The sequence below is a fragment of the Diabrotica virgifera genome, chromosome 7 (genome assembly GCF_917563875.1).
Source record: "Diabrotica virgifera virgifera chromosome 7, PGI_DIABVI_V3a".
NCBI lineage: Eukaryota > Metazoa > Arthropoda > Insecta > Coleoptera > Chrysomelidae > Diabrotica > Diabrotica virgifera.
In genome coordinates, this window is record NC_065449.1 from 239,363,591 (window position 1) to 239,379,928 (window position 16,338).

Below are 16,338 nucleotides of genomic sequence, written 5' to 3' on the forward strand. Positions count from 1 at the left end.
CAAAATCGGTCCAGTAGTTTTTGCTGGGCGGGTGTACGTACATACGTACGTACGTACGTACGTACGTACGTACGTACATACTTCCGACATGTTTTTTTTATTTGCTTTTTAGACTCAGGGGGACTCAAAACGTCAAAAAAAAGTGAAATCTGAAAAGATTTTTTTTGCACGATCCTATAACTTTATCTATTATACTATACTACGTATATAGTACGATAAAGTAAAAAACAAGAAGTCCAATTGGAAGCATAATAATGTAAGTTAGCGGTGTCTTATTCATTCTTATTTATTTATGTATTATTAATAGATTCTAGAAGTTTGACTGGCTTAGAATGATTAGTTTTTAAAAAACTAGAGTTAAAAGCGAATAAGGAATTTTTGTAGTTTGGTAAAAAATGCCATTTTCAAAAGTATAGAAAGATTAGCATCAGAGATACGACAAAATGTTTCAATATAAAGTTGTAGGTTATTTAATTCCCAAGAACTTGGTTTGAAAAAAATTTTTTCTACGGCAAAAATTGAGTGAATCGTAAATGAGTAAGTATATCGAAAAACATTAATTTTTTCTATACAAAACTAACACTTTCGATAGCGAATAAATCGAAAATTATTAATTTTATCAAAAAATGTATAGAACATTTTTTGCTTACAATTAATGTTTTTATAAACTTTTGCGATCAAAATATAATAAAAAATTTCCACCCACGAGATGTGGTGGCAACCACTCCCATGTTAAAAGCGCCTTTCGGAATCATATAGATTTTGATCCTTGGAATATCCACTACTTATTCTCAAATGTTCCTAGCCTATTAATGAAAATCCTTGCAGTTATCTTTAATAAGAAAGAAAGCATGAAAGACGGCGAAAATTATAGTTCAATTAATTCAATATGTCTTGTTGGACCATCTTGTTGGCCAACAAAATGGTCTGATGACATAAAACTGATTGACAAAAATTATGCAAACAGCACAAAACAGAAATATATGGAAAAGACTGAGGGAGACCTATATCCAGCAGTGGATAGATCCGGGTTGAATGATGTTGATGATAATGATGAGTTCAATATGTAATGTAGCAAGACTTTATGGACCAGTAAGACACCGAATTGGAGAATAAGTTAAAGAATCAGATGCTCAAAATAGTTTCAGGGCTGGTCGCTCTTTGTAGAAGAGATATTTACTATTAAGATATCGAAAAATGCATGGAAAGAAGAACAAACAAGTTGGGGTTATGTGTGAAAAACAATGGTGTCAGTAAAGGTTACATTCAAGCTGTAAAAGCCCTATACCCAGACGTTCCAGTGCTGTCAAAGTAGGCAAGATGCGTCTGATGATATACGGATTACTAAAATCTGAAGAAGAATGTTCCTTAATGTTAATGCAGTTGTTGTTTAAAATTTACCTGGAAGAAGTACTCAAAATATGGTGCTGAAATGCTCTTTTCTGCTCGCGAAGGATCAAGTACCATTAGCTGTTGATACTGAACATTCAAGCTATGAGCTTAGGCAACTGTTTTAGTGTGTTTGGGGAATACGAGAAACGGGGATTAAAAATAAATGTACATAACACCAAATATCTGGAAATTAGCGATTAAAAACAAGCAGGATTGTTTTTACCACTAACATAACATAACGTTTCTCAGTGTATTTACATTGAGTACTACGCTAAACAGTCATATACTTTTTGTATTATCTCTTCTTATGAATTTAAAGTAGTAACGCTGCATTAACAAAAACTGTCTGAGTAATTGTTCCACGCAATGATGAATGAATTGTTTTCTAAAGTCAGCATCCACATTCCGTTCTTATGATACAGTTGTTGAACTTATTAGAGGTAATTTTCCAAAGGTAAATGAATTAGTATATCATGTTAAAATATGCTTTTTACTCCAATTCGGGCATACAAAAAACGTTGCCTAATATATCGTTACTTTCGAAACCCATTTTGACAAGAAAAAACGTAGATGCTGGCTTTTTTCTTCTCAGACAATTTTCCCGCAATTAATGATTTACCTATTAATGAACTTGATGATGAGCTACCAACACAGTTACTATATTTGAACACTAATTATCAATGTATTACAATAACATTATCTAAACTAGAAAAACTGAGAATCTAGAGAAACTAGAAACTGAGAAAACTAGAGATCTGCAAAGTGCAAGAAACTACTTTTTCGGGATAATCTACACTCAGATGCAAAAAAAAACGCAACGGAGAAAGTTTTGGTCAATCAAATTCAAAGTATTTCAGTTTTTTTTTATTTTTAGCCCTATTTTGATGATTTTTTTAGCACACTGTATAAAAATTTATAGATTTTAATTTGGTATAGTGAGTTTTTTAATAAAATTTTATATTTGACTTATTATACGGGGTTAATCGAAAGTTGGTTTTTTATCCTAACTTTGAAACATCCTGTGGAATAATTCCGTTAGCGGATTTTCGTAAAACCTTGTTTTTCGGTTGCAACCATGTCTTCTAAGTATTACGTTTTTTGTTTCATATGTAAATATTGATTGGTTCATTTTTAGGAGCGAAATGACTTTGCCACCCACAATTTACGACTTTTCCTATAATTACCATTATCTTTTGTATTAATTTGTAATACGACGATGGGGGCTTTGGCGACTGATATCGAAGGAATGTCATATCGACATCCCAGAAGCACTGTATTTAAATAATGATTAAAAGCAACGACATGATCTTGGTTTTAATGAACAATGATAACAATTACAAAATATAAAAAAATCAACTTAAATGTAACTTAACCTAAGTACGCAAATAACAAAGAAAAACTACTAAAAAATAACTTAATACTTTGTATTGCCTCACGTAGCCCCTATAACTGCCTGTATACGTCGGCTCATGCTGTCTATGAGGTTGCGAATATCATCTTGCTGGATGTTTTGCCATTCCTTTTCTAGAGCCAAGCGAAGTTCGTTAAGGCTGGTGCGACTTCGCGACCTGTAATATTTACCAAGCATGTCCCAAACGTGCTCTATTGGGTTCAGATCTGACGAACACGCTGGCCAGTTCATTTAAGCAATAACAACTGCCTCTAAATATTGCGTGACACACATTGCAGAGTGGGCTCGCGCATTATCTTGCATTAATAGAAAATCATCGCCGATATATTGAGAAAAGGGTACTACGTGATTCGCTAAAATTTCCTCAATATACCGGTGTGCGCCTCAATAAATACCAATTCAGTGTGCGCCTCTCGGGATATTCCCGCCCATACCGCCATCACCGAACCCCCTCCATGGCTAACGCGGGGACTGAAAGCGCACTCCGCAGATCTCTCTCCAGTTCATGTCTATTAAGCTAGAAAGACCATTTCATAAGGGAGCCATGAAACACACCCCATATTTTTTTGCTATTTTATTGCTAATTTATTACGCAAATTAAAAATTTATTGCTTCATCCCCTTCAGAGAAACAGGTGGCCATTCCAGCTTAATATTAAGCTAGAAAGGCCAACATTCATATATCCGGAACGAAAGTAGATAGAGAGTTGCTTCCGGTGGCCTATTTTATTGCTAATTAATTGCTAATTTATTACGCAAAACAAAAATTTATTGCTTCATCCCCTTCAGAGAAACAGGTGGCCATTCCAGCTTAATATTAAGCTAGAAAGGCCAACATACATATATCCGGAACAAAAGTAGATAGAGAGTTGCTTCCAGTGGCCTATTTTATTGCTAATTAATTGCTAAAAGATTGAGTTTACAAGAATTTACAAACTCACCCCCTTCAACCCTTACCGATATCATCATTCCCCGGAATCCACAAAAAGTGAAAATAACCAGTTTAAAGAGCTAAAACCAAGTACGTATTTTTTGCTTATTCATTGCTACAGGTCTAAGCCAAAAATGAATTTTTTGCTTCCTCCCCTAACGAGCCACAATGGCTACTGCGGTTTAATACTTAAGGCTACAATACTCAACACTCCTATTTCAGGAAAGAAAGCAGATAGAGGGTCGTTTCTGGCGGCATATTTAATTTTTAATTAATTGCTGAAAGATGGGGTATACCAGAATTTACAAACTCACCCCCTCCAACCCCTACCGTTATCATCGTTCCACGGATTTCACAAAGAGTGAAAATAATCAGTTTAAAAACTTAAAACCAAGTGGGTATTTTTTTCTAATTAACAGCTGCAGGTCTATGCCAAAAACCAATTTTTTGCTTCATCCCCTAACGAGAAACAATGGCTACTGCGGTTTGATCCTTATGCTACAATACCCAACACTCCTATTTCAGGAACGAAAACAGATAGAGGGTCATTTCCAGCGGCATATTTTATTGCTAATTAATTTCTGAAAGATATGGTATACAACAATTTGCAAACACACCCCCTCCAACCCCCACCGTTGTTCTCATTCCCCGGATTTCACAGAAAGTCAAAATTACTAGTTTAAAAACCTATGACCAAGTGGGTATTTTTTTCCTAAGCAACTGCTGCAGGTCTACACCAAAAACGATTTTATTGCTTCATCCCCTAACGAGCAACAATGGCTAATGCGGTTGAATACTACAACACTCAATTCTCCTGTTTCAGTAACGAAAACAGATAGAGCGTCGCTTTTGGCGGCCTATTTTATTATTAATTAATTGCTTATTTATTACGCAAATTATAAATTTATAGCTTCAACCCCTTCAGAGAAACAGGTGGCAATTCTAGCTTAATATTAAGTTAGAAGAGCCAACATTCATATTTCTGGAAAGAAAGTAGATAGAGAGTAGCTTTCGGCGGTATATTTTATTGCTAATTAATTGCTGAAAGATTGGATATACCAGAATTTACAAACTCATCCCGTCCAACCCCTACCATTATCATCGCTCAACGGATTTCACAGAAAGTGAAAATTACCAGTTTAAAAATCTAAGACCAAGTGGGTATTTTTTTCCTAAGCAACTGCTGCAGGTCTACGCCAAATTTGATTTTATCGCTTCATCCCCTAACCAGTAAAAATGGCTACTGCGGTTGAATACTTAAGCTACAACACTCAATTCTCCTATTTCAGTAACGAAAGCAGATAGAGGGTAGCTCTATCTGCTTTCGTTCTTGAAATAGGAGTGTTGGGTATTGTAGCTTAAGAATTAAACCGCAGTAGCCATTGTTTCTCGTTAGGGGATGAAGCAAAAAATTGGTTTTTGGCGTAGACCTGCAGCCGTTAATTAGAAAAAAATACCCACTCGGTTTTAAGTTTTTAAACTGATTATTTTCACGCTTTGTGAAATCCGTGGAACGATGATAACGGTAGGGGTTAGAGGGGGTGAGTTTGTAAATACTGGTATAACCCATCTTTCAGCAATTAATCAAAAATTAAATATGCCGCCAGAAGCGACCCTCTATCTGCTTTCTTTCCTGAAATAGGAGTGTTGAGTATTGCAGCCTTAAGTATTAAACCGCTGCAGCCATTGTGGCTCGTTAGGGGAGGAAGCAAAACATGCATTTTTGGCTTAGACATGTAGTAATTAATGAGCAAAAAATACGTACTTGGTTTTAGCTCTTTAAACTGGTTATTTTCACTTTTTGTGGATTCCGGGGAATGATGATAACGGTAGGGGTTGAAGGGGGTGAGTTTGTAAATTCTTGTAAACTCAATCTTTCAGCAATTAATTAGCAATAAAATATGCCGCCGGAAGCTACCCTATATCTACTTTCGTTCCGGAAATATGAATGTTGGCTATTCTAGCTTAATATTAATCTGAAATGGCCACCTGTTTCTCTGAAGGGGATGAAGCAATAAATCTTTGTTTTGCGTAATAAATTAGCAATTAATTAGCAATAAAATAGGCCACCGGAAGCAACTCTCTATCTACTTTCGTTCCGGATATATGAATGTTGGCCTTTCTAGCTTAATATTAAGCTGGAATGGCCACCTGTTTCTCTGAAGGGGATGAAGCAATAAATTTTTGTTTTGCGTAATAAATTAGCAATTAATTAGCAATGAAATAGGCCACCCGAAGCAACACTCTATCTACTTTCGTTCCGGATATATGAATGTTGGCCTTTCTAGCTTAATATTAAGCTGGAATGGCCACCTGTTTCTCTGAAGGGGATGAAGCAATAAATTTTTGTTTTACGTAATAAATTAGCAATTAATTAGCAATAAAATAGGCCGCCGGAAGCAACTCTCTATCTACTTTCGTTCCGGATATATGAATGTTGGCCTTTCTAGCTTAATATTAAGCTGGAATGGCCACCAGTTTCTCTGAAGGGGATGAAGCAATAAATTTTTGTTTTGCGTAATAAATTAGCAATTAATTAGCAATAAAATAGACCACCGGAAGCAACTCTATCTACTTTCGTTTCGGATATATGAATGTTGGCCTTTCTAGCTTAATATTAAGCTGGAATGGCCACCAGTTTCTCTGAAGGGGATGAAGCAATAAATTTTTGTTTTGCGTAATAAATTAGCAATTAATTAGCAATAAAATAGACCACCGGAAGCAACTCTATCTACTTTCGTTTCGGATATATGAATGTTGGCCTTTCTAGCTTAATATTAAGCTGGAATGGCCACCAGTTTCTCTGAAGGGGATGAAGCAATAAATTTTTAATTTGCGTAATAAATTAGCAATAAAATAGCAAAAAAATATGGGGTGTGTCTCATGGCTCCCTTATGAAATGGTCTTTCTATCTTAATAAACATCTCCAGTTCGATGCCAATGTCGATCTGTCCCATTTGATGAGTGAAGACAGTATCTCGACTCGACTCATCTGTAAAAAGGGGTAACATTTGGGCCCAGTTGCTGGTTTGTAACTTTGCAAACCAAATTCATGTAATCTTCGACGAACTGTAAATACACTTACGTTATTGCCTCGAACCTGTTGAAGCTGATTTCTTGTTTGCACCGCTGTTAAATAACGATCCCGCAAAGCGTTGACTCGTATAAAACGATAATCTAAAGCGGTAGTAGTTTTGCGCTTTCTGCCACTTCCCGCTTTACGCTTGTTTGTTCCAGTTCGTATAAAACAATCCACTACCCTTTGGATGGTAGAGCGATGAGTGTGTGGTACTCTAGCCACATATTCATAATTTCGCCTATCTTCAACCAGAGCAACGGCTTTCGCACAATCTTCGACACTAAGAACCATGATCAATCATAGGTAAACATAATGATAATATAACATAATGATAACAGTCACTAAAGTAACCTCGTCGTATTACAAAATAACTCCAAAATAATTACGTATTTTTTATGGGAAATAAGCCACAATTTTACTAAAAAATGAATTTATTACCGTTTCGAAGCCCAAATCGGGTTTCGTTGTTAAAATACAAATTACTATTAAAATAATTTTATTATTAATTTGCTTCGAAACGTTAATAAATTCATTTTTTAGTAAAATTGTGGCTTATTTCCCATAAAAAATACGTAATTATAAAAATGCCACAAGGAAATAGCTTCAGAACAACATTAAGAAACTCCAAAATAATCATAATTTAAAAAGTCCTAAATTGTGGGTGGCAAATTCATTTGGTTCTAAAAAATGAACCCAAGCATATTTTGACATGAAACAAAAAACACAATACTTAGGAGACATGGTTGCAACCGAAAAATAAAGTTTCACGAAAATTCGTAAACGGAATTATTACACAAGATGTTTCAAAATTAGAATAAAAAAACCACGTTTTAATTAACCCCGTACAATAAGTCAAATACAAAATTTGATCAAAAAACTGACTATACCAAATTAAAATTTATAAATTTATACACAGTGTGAAAAATTGAAATACTTTGAATTTGACCAAAATTTTCTCCGTTGCGTTTTTTTGCATCTATTTCCCCTTTCTCAAATCTAGTATCCTATGCAATTATCTGTTAAGTAATTTAGATATAGTGTATCAGTACAGTCATTATGTACCTAGCATTTATTAAGATCTACTCTTCATTTGTATGAACTAAAAATCATTTGATAATTTCAACACTCAAATTTAAATTATTACTTTAGTCAACCTTGAGTAATAATTCCTACTCACCATCCTACCCCACTTCTTTAGAAATACACACATTTCTGAGACAGAGTAAACGAAAAATCTTCCTTTGATTTCTCCTCTTAGAGTTAACTGACACGAATCTCTCTCTGACTCTCTCTGTCTGTCTGTCTGTCTCTCTCTCTCTCTCTCTCTCTCTCTCTCTCTATCTGTCTCTCTTTCTCTGTCTCTCTATCTGTCTCTCCCTCCCTGATTTTGATTCTCAAAAAGAACATCACGTGCTGTTCTCCTCTGTTACCGCGAATCTCTCTAAAACCTCTAGGTCTCTCTTAGTGAACCACTATTCAGAAAGAAACAGTATAGTCAAAAATACCGCTAATTACTACTTATCTGAATACCGCGAGTGTATGTAAAGGTGATATTGATAAGCCTTTTTATAAACTTGATTTAGATATTGCCTCTATAACAGATTTACCTCCTAACCTCCAATTAATTTGAACCATACCTATATAATACAGTCCTAATAACTCTAAAATCATTTTAATAATTTGGCATAATAATATGTACATGCCTTAATAATTGTACATGTAGGTACAGGCCTGAAAGGCGGAAGATATCTTTTGCAAGTGCTAATCTAATAAGGGCATTTAGAAAAGGAATAAATATATTCATATAAAAAAAAATATTTTCTAGTTTTTCAAAGATTTACATTTATTTTACATCTCGTATATAGTATTTTGAGCTTCAATGTTTTGCTTTTTAGAAATATACTTTAATTGATGAAAATTTATACAAAATTCCGTATTATGTTATAGCCAATAGGTATAAAAACACACACAAAAGCAAAATAAATCAAAGCTCACTCCACTAATAAATCATAGACTACTTATTTCAAGAAAAAACTAGTAAAAAGCAACTACTCTAGAAAGATGTATTGGTAATTTCAAAATTTGAATGTGATGGGCGTGTGGAAAATAGTGTTGAAGAATTGCTGGCTACTGTGCGTTCGGAAGAAATTGTTGATTGTATTTAAGAAGTCACGAATACTTTGATTCACGACTCACCTTTGCTAAAGCAACACCAATTAATGACACAAAAACTAGTTCTAAGTTATTCAGTTCTTTCGAATCTTTGACCACAAGTTTAAGAAATAATTATAATTATTCATTAAAAACTACATAGTCTTTTAAGTTGGTAGATATTAGTTTTTAATTTAATTTAATTCAAGCATAATATCTTACAGGATAAATTAAGTAATAGTTTAGACTTAAAGTTAATAAATTATCTTATATAACTAAGTAACTGAACATGTATCTCATATAAATAAGTAAATTATGATAATCAGTACTGCTACCTTATAATAATTATTACTATTAGGTATACAACAAAAACCGTTCCAATATCAATTTTATTTCAACTAAACCTCAATAAGATCGATTTTGCTATGTTTGTTACTTTCAACGCTTTCAACGTCTACGGACGACAGTCTACTGTGACGTCATCACTCATGTGTCAGCTGTCACCTCTAATGTAAATTTTCTGTCTGTTTAGAAATAGAAAAGAAATTCTAAAATATTTAAACAGCTTAAGTCACAAATCACTGGCTTTGTTCCTCTATCAAAAAAAAAACTAAAAAAGAGAGCAAAAATAGACATGTGAATCCCTCCACATTGAAAAACTGAGAAACAAAATTTAACGTTGAAAAAAGGATAAATCAGAACTACTTCCAGCTATTACTGATAACAGAAAATGTCAGGATTAAAACCTGTGGATTCAACCGATGAAATACTTAGTTAATGGAGAACAGAAGGATCATTAAATTCTTAACAAATAATGTATCAATAGATTGGAAGCATTTGATATGTGGACGTGGACATATCGAAGAATTCTGAGAATCTCCTTGACAGACAGAATAACCAATGAAGAAGTACTAAGAAAAATAGAGAACAGCAGGGAGATACTGGATTCCATCGAAATAAGAAAACTGCATTATTTGGCTCATATAAACACGTGGTGACAGATATGAACTCCTAAAATTAATTATGCAGGGAAAGATTCAACGAAGGCACAGCATAGGTAGGAGAAAAATGTCTTGGCTGAGAAATCTCAGAGAATGGTTTGGATGCAGCTCAACTGAACTCTTTCGCGCTGTAGTGTCAAAAGTGAGAATAGCAATTAGGATTGCCAACCTTCGTCACGGAGATGACCCGTAAAGACTGTAGATAAAACAAGATACATCAAGATACACAGAGAACTGTAAAAGAAAATAAGGGAAGCAAAGGAAAATTGGTTGAATGAGAAATGCTGTGAAATAGAAAATTTACAGGAATTACGCCAGAAATCACTGGAAACTACAGACGCAGGCATGGGAATAAACTAATTGACGGAAACGGGTAAATAGCAGTAGACAACGAAACAAAAATTCGAACATTGAAAGAATACACAGAAAGCCTCTTTCAAGATGAAATACTTAACCCAACAATATCAGAAGAACCAGACCACGGACCAATTATAATACATGAAGAGGTACCATATGCGCTTAAGAATATGAAAAACGTAAAGGCGCCTTGCCCGGACGAGATGCCTGTCGAGAACATCAAAATTAAAAGAGAGGTACGATAAGGTCTTTCCATTACTAAACTTACGTGCATAGAAATCGGCCCACTTAAAAATTTGGTCATTTTTGATGTCTCATATTTCCTAAACCTGTTGACCGATTTAAATGATTTTTTGAACATGGTATAGCCTGATTCTTTAAGAATATCGCAATAATGATATTGTTGCTAAACAGGTAAATTTTCATTGTATACCGGGTGTACCAATCAAACTGTGTTTTTTCTCAAAGTTCGCATCACCCTGTGGAATATTTTAGCATTTATAAAATACTGAAATTAAAACCCAACTATAGCCCCAAGTTTTTTTAACATTCTGTTTTTTGATTCATTCGTTCATGTTGGATATTAAAAAAGTTAGGTAATTTAACAACTAGACATGTTGTTCATCAATACAAGGTGTTTTAAATAAGTGCGACAAACTTTAAGGGGTGATTCCGCATGAAAAATTAATGATAGTTGGCTTTATAAACGTATTGTCGCAAATGTTTCGTTTTCGAGATACGGAATGTTGAATTTTTTCTTACAAACTGACGATTTATTATGGTTGCTTTAAAACCAGTTGAGATATGCAAATGAAATTTTGTATGTATTAAGAGACAGTTATTTCGGATTTTTTGACATAAAATTAAGAATTTTATATTGACCATTAGCGTGCATACGGGTAGTATGATCGGTCATATTACACGAATGCGCGCTAATGGTGAATATTAAATTCTTAATTGTATATGTCAAAAAATGTGCAATAACTACGTCTTAAAACCCACCAAATTGCATTGGCATATCTCAACCGGTTTTAAAGCAATAAAATAAATCGTCAGTTTGTAAGAAAAAATTCAACATCCCGTATCTCGGAAATGAAACATTTTCTGACATACGTTTATAAAGCAACTGTCATTATTTTTTCATGCACAATTATCCCTTAAAGTTTGTCGTACTTATTTAGAAACACCGTGTATTGATGAAGAACATGTCTAGTTGTTAAAGTACCTAACTTTTTTATTATCCAACATAAACGAATGAATCAAAAAACAGAATGTTAAGAAAACCTGAGGCTATAGTTGGTTTTTAATTTCAGAATTTTATAAACGCTAGAATATTCCACAGGGTGATGCGAACTTTGAGAAAAAAACACGGTTTGATTGGTACACCCGGTATAGGCATTATACAATGAAAATTTATCTGTTTAACAACAATATTATTACTATCACTTTAATCGGCCAACAGGTTTAGGAAATATGAGACATCAAAAATGACAAAATTTTTAAGTGGGCCGATTTCTATGCACGTAAGTTTATTTAAAGTACAGTGGAACCTCGATAAGTCGGATTAATCGGGAACGCGGCCGATCCGGGTTATCGAAAATTAAGGTTAGCCGAAGAATATGGTAAAAATTAATAAAATACGGTATACTTACAGATAAACTCCATTATAATTGCAAAAACATGAAATACATAAATATGCACAATACATCTAAATTACGTACAGTTGGATACAGTATTATTTATTTCTTGGTAAAAACTCAGTCAAAGTGAAAAACTGTTTTGCCTGATGAAAATCTGTCCGGGTTAGCCGGACTTCCGGGTTATCGGAGGCCGACTTATCGGGGTTCCACTGTACTCAGAATTTATTATGGAAATTTATATTTGAGATGTAACTTTACAGAAGAATCCTGAGAATATCTTATGTAGACAGATTCACGAGGAAGAAGTGTTGCATAGACTTTCAGAAGAAACAGAACTGAATGATAATATAAAGATAAGAACACTACATTACCATGCCCACGTGATGAAATGAAAGGAACAAAATACGAACTTTAACAAAATTTTAGGAAATCATAGGGTTGGAAGGCGATGAATATCATGGCTATCACACAGAGTGGTTTAATTGATTCTCTAACCAGCTTTTTAGAGAAGCAGTTAAACAGAGTTCAAGTAATTATGATAATCGCCAACCTTCGAGACGGCATCCTAAGAAGACGGCGTCCTAAGAAGAAGTACACATTGCCAGAAGAACAGGTATGATGGAAAAACTGATATTTGAGGGTATAGTTGAACAAAAAGACAAAAGAAAAGATCTTCAAGCCGTTAGGTGGATCAAACAAAAATACTGATTGCTTTAAGGATACACAAAACTGACCAATTAGCTCAGGACAGGGAAGAATGAAAGGGAATTGTAAAAACATTATACAAAATCGATACTATCATTCATTACATTCCTATAAAATAAAGGATTAGGACTGAGGAGGAATATACACATAATTTGTATGAGTTCTGTAAATTGCAGTGATAAAATTTACATGTTCAGTTACTTAGTTGTTAACGTCCCCTGTATATTTAAATCTTATTTTAAAAAAATGACAACGTTATGTGTACATTACGTGAGTACATGTGTGCACGTGTAAGTGATCAACAAAGAGTTAAGTCAAAGTCAAAAGAGTGTTCGGCGCATGCTATTTTAATAATATATAAAGTGCTTTCGAGGTCCTAAAACTTACAAGAGGTGTGCCCCAGTACCAAGACTTCACTTTCTGCGTCCACCCGCCTAAGCTAGACCTCAGGCCGCCGAGGTACCCGCTCTGTAAACACACATACCGACCGCTTTACATGCCTGCCTGGTACTCGATGGCAACCCACGGTACCATTACAAACGTGCTGCAGGTACCGTGAGGTACCGCTTTCGAGCAGGTGAGAATTGGGACTGTAAAAAGATGTTGGTACTGGATGGTTCTTATGTTATGGATGGTTATGGTACTTTATACAAACAAAAATATATTTTTTTAAGATTTACTTGGTGATTTTAATGTGTTCAATGTGTTGATATAATTTAAATATATATATTTATTATATAATATACTTAAGAGGCAATATATGTAGCTAATAATAAGCTGGATTACTTATCTTTTACAATAATTAATCTTTTTCTTTTGCCTGAAATTGTGAGTTTGGATTACGGAAGTAGCCCGATCAAAGAACAAAAAACTTTACGAAAACCTCAAAAAAAAAAAAAAAATAAAGGAAGGATGAAAATTTGGAAATTTTACAAAAATGGAGGGGGTTACCCCTTTCTCGTGGGTGAAAAATATACATTTAAAATAAGTCCAGAATTGGATAAAATTACTAATTCTAAGCAACTTTTGTTCTATAGAGTTTTTTCACTAAGTCAATACTTTTCGAGTTATTTGCTAGTGAATATGATGTTCATTTTTAACAAAAAAACATGTTTTTGGACGGTTTTTCGCAAATAACTCAAAAAGTAAGTAATTTTTCGCAAAAAATATTCTTAGCGAAAATATAGCTTATAAAAAAGTGAAAAAAATGGTGTATGCATGAAGTCTGTAGACCCAGTAGAAGCAGAGTTGTAGCTAGCCAAAAGTAGGATCTTTTTCGTCAAATTCCAAATCGAATATTTCAACGTGAAATAACCAACAAACGGAGCACTACTTGGGGAAAATTCATTACAACTTTTTTAAAGTGTTTTAAAAAAGGTTTATTTTGGTCTTTAAAAAAACATCCAACATTAAAATTTAGTGAGTTACGCTCAAAATATTGTTAGTCCTGTTTATTTTCTGGTAAAAAAATCGCGAAAATCACCCCCTAATTAGCATCCCAAATAAAATTAATCGTTACCGCTTCACAAGTTACTTTGCATAATATATTCTGTGTATGATCTGTGAGTTTCATCGGTTCAAAGTGCTTATTTTTCAAAAGGCTGTAGTTAAAATTGCTTGAACGAGTCACTAATCACGAGTGAATGCATATTTTGAATAGCCATTGCATAACCAATTTTTGTCTAACAGAAAAACAAGAAATCCAAAATATTCAGAAAAGCAAAACGTACATTTTATGACTCCTTGAGATTTTTGGTAGCACTAATAATTTTTAAGTTATTTTGAAAAAAAAAATTGGAATATTTTTCAAAATAAAAAAATTTTTTATTTTAAAAGTAACCTGTGAAGCAGTAACGATTAATTTTATTTGGATGCTAATTAGGGGGTGATTTTCGCGATTCTTTTTACCAAAAAATAAAAAGGACCAACAATATTTTGAGCGTAACTCATTTTCTTTTAATGTTAGAAGTCTTTTTAAAATACAAAAATAAACCTTTTTTAAACATTTTAAAAAAGCTATGATGAGTTTTTCCAGAAAAGTGCTCCGTTTTTTGGTTATTTCACGTTGAAATATTCGATTTGAAATTTGACGAAGAACTTACTTTTCATTAGCTCCAACTCTGCTTCTACTGGGTGTACAGACTTCAGTTGTATGCATACACCATTTTTTTCACTTTTTTATGAGCTATATTTTTGTTAAGAATATTTTTTCGATAAAATACTTACTTTTTGAGTTATCTCCGAAAAACCGTCCAAAAAAATATTTTTCTTAGGTAAAAATGAACATATTCACACGCAAATAACTCGAAAAATATTAACTTAGCGAATAAACTCTATAGAACAAAAGTTGCTTACATAATTAGTCATTTTATATCATTCTGAACTTATTTTGAATGTATATTTATCACCCCCGCGATGTAGGTATACCCCTCCATTTCTGTAAAATGGAGGGGATGTAGAATTGTAAACTTTTTCTTATATAATAATAGACAATTTCAACTACCTATTCCCAAATTTTCATCCTTCATCCTTTTTTTTTGTTTGGGTCAGATTGTTCTTTGATCGGGCTAAAGATCAAAATCTGAAATTAGAAATTCGATCAAAATAGAGCAAACCAGAGCAGCTTTTTTAACGATTAGGAAATTTCTGAGTAACCTAAGACTCAATCTGCAAATCCGAAATCGGATAGTAAATTGTTATATCCACTCTATTCTTCTTTATGGTGCCGAAGCTTGAACTGTTAATCTTGACTTAATAGAAAGCTGGAAGCTATAGAGGTGTGGCTTTTTAGGAGAATTTTGAAAATACCATGGATTGACCATATTACGAACGAAATGGAGTTGCACAGAATGGAAAGAGACAAAGAACTTTTGACCACCATTCATCATCATCCATCCTTCTGCATCCAAAGTTGAACATAGGCATCCCCTAATTTCTTCCAGTTTTGTCGATCTTGGGCTTCCTGAAACCAATTCCCAGCAATCCTTTCGACGTCGTCTGTCCATCGTGTAGGTGACTACCTCTACTTCTTCTGTCCGCTCGTGGTTTCCACACTAATTTTTTGGGTCTACCTCCCGTCCTTCATTCTGGCTATGTGGCCCACCCAATTCCACTTCAGAAATGCTACTCGCTCTATGACATCTATGACGCCTGTTCTTCTTCTGATTTCCTCGTTTCTGACCTTGTCTCTTAAAGTCAGTCCAAGTAGTGACCGTCAGTCAGTCCAAGTAGTGACCTTCTGTCCACTGCTGGACATAGGTCTCTCCCATTTTTCGCCACTCTCCACGGTTCTGTGCGTCTTGTTGCCATTTCTTGGATATTCGTTTATTGTCGTCCATCCAGCGTGTTGGAGGTCGTCCTCTGCTGCGTTTGTCTTCTCTTGGGCGCCAGTCAATTAGTTTTCTGGTCCATCTTGAGTCTTTCAGTCTCGCTATATGACCTGAACAATTCCATTTCAGCTTGGCTATACGTTCGATGACATCAGTGACACCTGTTCTTTTCCTCAGGTCTTGGTTCCTTATTTTGTCTTTTTTTGTCACGCCGAGAATCAATCTTTCCATGCGCCTTTGTGCCACTCGCATTTTTAGTTCTGTTGTTTTTGTGAGCGTGAGAGTTTCTGCTCCGCTCCGTATGTCATAATGGGAAGAACACATTGGTCAAATGTCTTCCGTT